Consider the following 9,068-nt stretch of genomic DNA (forward strand, 5'->3'; position numbering starts at 1 on the left):
TTAGCCTTCGATTTTGTAACCAAAAAAGGCTTAGGACCAAGTGTCTAGAAATGTGCTAGACCTAAAGCTATTTATGCTTCTCTGTATACTGTTTTCTCGAACACTCGTGAGAAAAGCAAGTGGGCAGAAATGTTATTACAACAGATTAAACCTCAATCAACTGCCTGAGCCTCCCCCTCCCCTCTCATCACTTCTGTGCTTGGGTAGGTAATTCCGTACTTTAAAAAAAAAATAACATCATCAGCCAGGCGCAGGGGCTCACACCTGTAATCCTAACACTTTGGGAGGCTGAGGCTGGTGGATCCCTGGAGGTCAGGAGTTTGAGACCAGCCTGACCAACATGGTGAAAACCCATCTCTACTAAAAGTACAAAAATTAGCCAGGGGTGGTGGCGCGAGCCTGTAATCCGAACTACTCAGAAGGCTTAGACAGAAGAATCGCTTGAACCCGGGAGGCAGAGGTTGCAGTGAGCCAAGATCACACCACCGCACTCCAGCCTGGGTGAGACTCTGTCTCAAAATAAATAAATAAACAAAAACAAAAATTAAAATAAAAAAATAGTCCCATTGGGGTAATTCCCGTAACATGACATTCGCCACTTCAAGGTGTACAATTGGGGATATTTGGTACAGACAGAAAGTTATTCACTGATTACTACCATTTAATTCCAGCACATTTTATCACACCAGACAGAAACCCTGTACCCATTAGGAGTCAGTTCTCACCCTCCACCTCCCTCCTACCCCTGGCAACCACTAATCCACGGTTTGCTTCTACAGATTTGCCCTTTGTGGACATTTGATATAACTGAAACCTCCTCATGTGTGGTCTTTTGTGACTGGTTTCTTTCACTCAGCATAATGTTTTCAGGGTTCATCCATGTTGTAGCATGTAACGGTCCTTTATACCTTTTTATTACTGAATAATATTGTCTGGTCTGTGTGGTTTTATAATGAAGGTTGCCCCTCACCTTGGAGGATGCAAATACTGTGCCATTTTATATTATGGTTTTACTTTTGGGAACTGGGAGAAGCCTACTTAAACGTTTTTGTTGTCCAATTACTTACTCTTTAGGGTGATTACGTCAGGAGCAAGATGGTGGCTTTTTTCCTCGCATTTTCCATAACTTGGTGGGACAGAGCCAAACAGCCCATCCTGGTTTATTTGTTGGATTCATCTCCACCTCCTGGCAGCCTGGGGGAATGTGGCAGCTCAAATGTGGCTGGTCAAAATCAAATGTGGGCCGGGCATGGTGGCTTCTGCCTGTAATCCAGCACTTTGGGAGGCCAAGGTGGGAGGACTACTTGAGCCCACGAGTTCGAGACCTGGGAAACGTGGCGAGACCCCATCTCTACAAAAAATGTTTAAAAAATAGCCTAGCATGGTGACACATGCTTGTGATCCCAGCTACTCGGAAGGCTGAGGTGGGAGGATCGCTTGAAAAAGGGGAGGTCAAGGCTGCAGCGAGCTATGATTGTGCCACTGCACCCCGGCTGGAGTGACGGAGTGAGACTCTATCGCAAAAAAGAGAAATCAAATGTGTGGCAGAACCACAATGGACCTTTTCCTTGGGAGGCAGAGAAAAATCTTACTCTTAAAATTCTCAAGCTAAGAATGGCCTTCGACAGACTTCATGTGGGGGATCTGGGCCTGATCACACGTGGAATCATTCCTTCGTTCTTTTTTCTGTTCATCAAAGGTCCAGAGCTATTTCTTCAAGAAACAGCTGTGCTGGATGACCCTCATTGGAGACTGGAAACCTTCCTTTGGAATGAGTCTGGTCTGCAATAAGTGTCTTGCTATCTGTGTGATAGAAATAGCAACCCCATCACTTGTCATTCCTTCACTGAAAGGCAGTGTAGAGAAAGGGGTCTTCAGATTGGCTGGTGAGAAAAGGCCTCTTCCAGGGGTTGGGGTAAAAGGAGATTCAGAGTCGTTCAGGGAAAAGAAGAAAATCAAAATTATAGGCTTCTCATTGGATTCTCCAGTCTGTGAGTCTGGACAGTGGGCAAGGCCAGTGGGCACCCAGCTGGAACGACTTGGGCCTTTGAGATCCTCTGATACTCTCTGTGGTGCTTTGCCTGACCTTGGACTTGGGGCCTCAGGAAGGTGAGCCTTGGCCATGAAGAAACCTGAGTGGACACATTCCATGTGTGGGTAGCTGCTGTACACAGGGTGGTGGGCACGCCCAGCATTTGGAATTGGGCAACATGCAGGAAGGGGACCTTGCCAGCCTTTCTGTAGCACACACTGAATTATAGCCAACAATCCTGGCTTTATGTTAATTAACTTCTAATCAGCATAACTCCAAACCAGGTGTGTTTGCAGTGTATTTGTGTGTGGGAAGAACATGATCCGGTGTAAAGTTTTGGATCTTCCTAGGTCTGAGCCAAACTAAACCAAGTTGGTTGATCATGAAACTCTTCACTTCGTGCCAGACTTAGGGATGTGGTGGCTGGACTTTAGGAGCTATATCCAGAATGGAAACTGCGATTTGCTCTGCCATGGGCACTATGAGGTAGGCACCGCTGGCGATCCTAAGGTGAGTGGTGGGCCCTGACCTAGTCTGTGCAGGGGAACACAGTGACTCAGACGATGGCATCTTCATTGTGAGAAGCATGGGGAGTGTGTGAATGTGGGGTCCTCACAAGGCCCTCACAGTCCTGAGAGTGCCTTTGAACTGCGTTGAGAGTGACACAGACATACTCTTATGACACTTCTAGAAAGATGATGTCATAGGCTGCATCGTGTCTCCCCACCCCTCCAATGTGTATGTTGAAGCCCTAACCTTTTATGACTGTGTTTGGAGATAGGGTCTTTAAAGAAGTAATTACACTAAGTGAAGTTATTGGGGTGGGCCCTAATCCAATATGACTCGTGTCCTTGTAAGAAGAGGGGCTTAGGGCACAGACATACCCAGAGGGAAGACCATGAGAAGACACAAAGAGGCAGGAGCCATCTACATGCTCAGGAGAGAGGCCTCAGAAGAAAGCACACCTGCTGGCACCTTGATGTTGGACTTCCAGCCTCCAGAACTGTGAAGAAATAGAATTCTATTGTACCACCCAATCTGTGGTACTTGGTTATGGCAGCCCTAGAAAACTGATCCAGATGGTGTAACCAGCAAGGAAGACAATGAAGATGGGGTCCTGGAAGGTTTCCTGAAGAGGATGGATCAAGTAAGGGAGCTAAGGGATGGGCTTACTAAAAACTGATAACTCTGCCCACCATAAAAATTTTGATAATGACTTTCGAGCACCCTCATGGCTTCCTGCAGGAGGTGATCAATTTTCTACAAATCTATGGGATCATGGCTCAATTGGAGGGGGCGTCGTCTGTCTGGGTAGGCTGCCTTGCAGGTTGAGTTTGCTTTTAGGATTGCTGACAATTCCCCCAGGTACTGCTTGGAGGCAGCAGAGTCCCTTGAAGTTGGTGCCCTGCACAAGCCCAGGAGGCACCATTCACATAGGTCATGAGTTGTGCCCATAGCACTCCAGGCTCAGGACCTCTATGCCAAACTATTAAATATCATCACAAATCGATGGTCATGTGTTTCCACAATATAGTTTTGGGAGCATACTGTGTACCCTGGGTAAGTGACAGAATGAATGTTTCTGAATGTCAGCTTCCTAAAATGGAGAGCATTGTGAAGATCAGATACAGTTATATATGCCAAATATTGGGTACAGAGCTTGGCATGTTACACTCTCAAAAGCTGTACTTATGTCTGAGAAAATGCTACAGAGACGCCCCCTGAAGGCAGGCTGGCTAGGTTTGGTGCATACCATTTGCCAATTAAAAGTAATAATTAGTTACTTTTAATTGGCAAATGGTATGCATAAATAATAAAAGTAATAGTTACCAATCTTTTTCTCATTGTAAAAGCCAGACCTCTCGGAGAAACAGAACCAGAAGGACATATATACAGGAAGAACTCACTCATGCAATTATGGAGGCTGTGAAGTACCATGACCTGCTGCTGCCTTTGAGCTGGAGACTCAGGAAAGCCGGGGGTGTGTTTCCAGCCTGAGTCCACAGGCCTAAGAACCAGGGGTGTGGTAGCGTAAATCCCAGCCCAAGGGCAGGAGGAGATGGATGCCTCAGCTGAAGCAGGCACGCAGGAGGCAAAAAAGGGGTGGGCTCCTCCTTCCTCTGCCTTTGTGTTCTACTCAGGCCCTCAGCAGATTGGGCAGTGCCCACCCACATGGGTGAGAACAATTTTCTTCACTCAGGTTACTGATTCAAATGCCAATCTTATCTGGAAACATCCTCATAGACACACTCAGAATAGACATACACTCAGACACACACCCCTTGATTCAGTCAATTTGATACACTGTAAATGTTTTGGAAAATATAAAAACAATAGAGAAGGAAATAAAAAAATCACCTGTTATCCACCACCCAGCAATAACCACTGTTAACATTAAGGCCTGCAGATTTCTGGTATTTTTTTTCCTGTGTATTTGTACTCTCTCTCTCTCTCTCTCTCTATATATATATATATTTATTTATTTATTATAGATATATTATATATAATATATATATAGATATATATAATATAGATATATATAATATATTTATTATTATTATTATTATTATTATTATTATTATTATTATTTTGAGACTGAGTCTTGCTCTGTCGCCCAGGCTGGAGTGCAGTGGTACAATCTTGGCTCACTGCAAGCTTTGCCTCCCGGGTTCATGCTATTCTCCTGCCTCAGCCTCCCAAGTAGATGAGACTACAGGTGCCCGCCTGGCTAATTTTTTGTATTTTTAGTAGAGACAGGGTTTCACCATGTTAGCCAGGATGGTCTCAATCTCCTGACCTCGTGATCTGCCTGCCTCGGCCTCCCAAAGTGCTGGGATTACAGGCGTAAGCCACTGCGCCCGGCCATAGTCTTTTTTTTTTTTTTTATATAAAAAATGAGTATACTGCCAATCTGATTTTCCATTAAGATTATATTATGCACACTTCCTCATGTAATGCACAACTCTTTTAAAGCATGGCTTTTCATTGCTATGTAGCATTCTACACAGTTGCTGTGTAGCATTTAGTACTGTGATTAAATACATTTAAATGTAGTTCACTATGTTTTCTGGTTTTTTGTTTTGTTTTGTTTTGTTTTTTTCTTGAGACAGAGTCTCACTCTGTCACCTAGGCTGGAGTGCAGTGGCGTGATCCTGGCTCACTGCAGCCTCCACCTCCTGGGTTCAAGTGATTCTTCTGCCTCAGCCTCCCCAGTGGCTGGGACTACAGGCACACGCCACCACGCCCAGCTAATTTTTTTTTTTTTTTAGTAGAGACGAGTTTCACCATATTGGCCAGGCTGGTCTCAAACTCCTGACCTCGTGATCTGCCCGCCTTGGCCTCCCAAAGTGCTGGGATTACAGGCATGAGCCACCGTGCCTGGCCACTGGTTTGGTTTTATAAAGATGGTATCTTGCTGTGTTGCACAGGCTGCAGTGCAGTGGTGCAATCACAGCTTGCTACAGCCTTGAACTCCTGGGCTTAAGCCATCCTCCCACCTCAGCCTCCCAAGCAGCCACCTCACCCATGCAGCCCCAGGCCACTATAATTTTTGAATTGATTGATGGATCACAGTGGCTCTGAGGGGTCAGATCTTAGAAGCAAGTATTAGCAAATTCCCTGGTGGAAGCAAGGAGACTGTTGTCCTTTGACTGGTAGGATCCTAGAAATTTGAGTACGTGTTACAAGAAACTTCTGCAGCGCTGGCTACTTTCTGGAGGTTCATCAGAAAGGTGCTTGAAAACATGAGTGTATTTGGACTAATTGGATGTGGGGCCCTGGGAAGAAGGTGAGGGGCAGCCATCCAAGTGGTGAATTGACTGGGAGTCTCCCAATGTTTAGTCAGGGAAGGATGGTGGGAGAGGTGTAAGAACCTAACATGACCAGTCCTGACCTGTGGAGAACTTAAAAGCACTTTTATAATTTGCAGACATTTGCGAAAACTAAGGACTTTATTGCCAAATCCTTCACTCTTTTCCCCTGGAAGCTTAGGGAGTAGAACTGCCTCTAACATTTACAAGGCCTAGAGGAAGACTCCAGAGGGAGGTCTCTGTCCCATGGCCCACCCCATTCTCTTCCCACTTGAATTCATCCTGTGCCTCCTGGGGGCCTCGCGTTCATGGAAGTGGACTCCCAGCCTACGTGTCCAAGTTTCTTCTTAGCCCCAGACCCAAAGAGTGATGCCGTGGCTGCCTCTTGGAGACTGAGCTGTGTATTCTGGCGGTGTGGTCCACTTGTAGGAGAACAGACAGATAGGAGGACAACCGGGGCCCTGAGGCAGATAATTCCAACACTCTGGAAACCTGGAATGTGGTTTGGGAAGAGCGGGATGGTAGGCTCTGAGTGGAGGCCTGGAGGAGGACCCTGTAAAGTGCACAGTGAGGGCGGTGGCCCCAGTCCTGGGTCTGAGGTCTATGTGGAGAAGCCAGTGTCTCAGGCACAGGGAGCAGCACTGCCTGGGGCCGCATAGGACAGGACAGGCCTCAGAGGCTAACCCCTTACCCCAGCTGGCCTGTCAAAGCTTCAGGAGATGATAGACCAAGGAGCAGCAGCTGTTGGAGCCAGCCCCAGCTTACCAGGATGGTAAGGATGCTGGGGCTTCGCCCCTCAGGTCTTTGATTTTGGAGGGGGCTGCCCCTGAGAATTCGCCAGCATAATTTTGAGTTTCTTTTAAGTCTGAACATGAAACTACTACACACACCTTACATGTGCCACCTGGAGCCCCACAAGGCTCATATTCACCTTGGAGAAGCCACATGGGGCAAGACACAGTGGCACGTGCCTGTTATCTCAGCCACTTGGGAGGCTGAGATGGGAGGATCGCTTGAGCTCAGGAATTTGAGACCAGCCCGGGCAATATAGCGAGATCCTATCTCAAAAGAAAAAAAGAAAAGAGAAGCCACATAGGTGAAAAGGCTACCTTTCTAGTCCTTTTATCTTTGAAATATAGGCAATTTCTACAGAACAAGCAAGTCTGTTAAGGTTCAGGGAAATTGAGGATCCTGAGGGTGAAAATTTTGCAGCAGGGCGTTTGAGACTTCCTGAGAGAGAGCCCTTCCTCCCCTAGGAGCAGTCGACTATCTTTAGTTCTGAAATAGGCTCCTGCGCTGATTCTATCGTCTGGGTCCAGAATTGTGTGTGAGAGGCAGCACTGACAGTTCAAACAAGGCAAGTGAAGACTCCCCTGCCGGGTCCTGAACCCCAGTGCTTCCCGAAGCTCTTGGCCAGGGTTAGAAGAGCTCTCCAGGATGACCTGGACCTCTAGGTCCTTGTTTCTCAGAGAGCGGTCCTTGCACCAGCAGCATTGCATCACCTGGAAGCTTCTAGAGCTGCAGAATCTCCAAGCCCACCTCAGAGCTACGGCCTCAGAACCCACATTTTAATATGCTCCTCAGGTGGTTCCTGAGTACATCTGAGTCTGAGAAGTGCTGTTCTCAAGTGACTGGGCACCATTTCCAAGTTTAACTAAATCTGTCACTAAGGGTGGGCTTCAGGCCTCGGCTGTGCTTCACCATTTTCAGACAGCAGGAGTTAGTCACCTCCTTGCACCTCCATTGACATTCACCCCTAGAGCTCCCAGCTCTCTCCTCCTCCCAGGCAGGATCCCCAGGCTCTATTCACCCAGCAGTGTCTGGTCTCCACAGCAGCTTTGTGAGTATTTCAAGGTTGGGGCGGCTTCTGCTTCTTTTGCATCTTCCTGCTGAGCAGTGGTTTCCATGTGTCCTCTCTGCACCAGCAGCATCAGTATCACCTGGGAATTTGTTAGAAGTGCAAATTCTCAGGCCCCACCCTGGTACTAGGGAATCAGAAACTCTGGGGATAGGGTTCAGCCATCTGTGTTTAACAAGGCCTCCAGAGGTTTCTGATGCAGACTCCAGCGTGGGAAACCCCAGAGCCTTGCTACAATGCCAAGCACAGGACTGGCACAGCGTCACCCAGCAGCATGTTAGAAACACAGACCTCCAGTCACGACCTGCAGATTCAAGTGCACATTCAAGTTCCAGGAACCTTGCTGCAGGCAGAGAAGGGTGGGGGCAGTTCTACAGAAGTACAGGCAAGGCACGTGGACCAGCCGCAGCTTTCCTGAAGAACATGGGTGGGACTCAAAGGAAGGAACAAATGATGGACATATGTGGTTATTAGTTCAGGATGAGCTGAGTCCTAGGGGAGGAGTTCCCTAGCCGGGAGGAAGTCACCTTTCTTGGGTGATAATGAAGCACAGAATGCTTAGATCAGTAGGCAAGGTCAGGCTTTGCCTGGGGAAGCTCAGGTTCTGGCCGGGATTACACTCCCCTCAGAGTGGGAAGCTGTACAGCCCCAGATTTCCCTCCAAAGACAGACTGCTTTTGGTCTTAACCCCAGATAGGGAGGGGGAAAAGCAAAGGCAGTGCCTGGCTCTTCTCCGAAGAACGCTTTCTGGGGGATTGAACTCAATTATGCTTATGCTGGTCATTTAAAAATTTTTTTCTCTTCTCTTTTAGTAAAAATTCCTTTTGCATAACTCACACAAGTTTGAAATAACAGAAAGAAAACATGAGGCCTGGGAAAGATACAGGTGGATATTATTCACTTTGGTCCTACAAATAGCTATGCTTTGAACATTTTAAGTCTCCTCAGTTGATTTTTTGAGAAATTATTATAGACAGGTAAAGAAAAGTTTATTTTATTTTATTTTTTTTTTGAGACGGAGTTTCGCTCTTATTGCCAGGCTGGAGTGCAATGACATGATCTCGGCTCATCGCAGCCTCTGCCTCCCGGTTTCAAGCGATTCTCCTGCCTCGGCCTCCTGAATAGCTGGGATTACCAGTGTGTGCCACCACTCCCAGCTAATTTTTTGTGTCTTTAGCAGGGACGGGAGTTTCACTATGTTGGCCAGGCTGGTCTTGAACTCCTGACCTCAAGTGATCTGCCTGCCTCGGCCTCCCAAAGTGCAGGGATTACAGGCGTGAGCAACTGTGCCTGGCCGAGAATTGTATTTGTCATTCTGTTTTAGTAGTTTTGTGGGTGATGAGGTTTCAAGGAGTTGATTGGTATCTTT

This window comes from Piliocolobus tephrosceles, chromosome 20 (genome assembly GCF_002776525.5).
Source record: "Piliocolobus tephrosceles isolate RC106 chromosome 20, ASM277652v3, whole genome shotgun sequence".
Lineage (NCBI taxonomy): Eukaryota > Metazoa > Chordata > Mammalia > Primates > Cercopithecidae > Piliocolobus > Piliocolobus tephrosceles.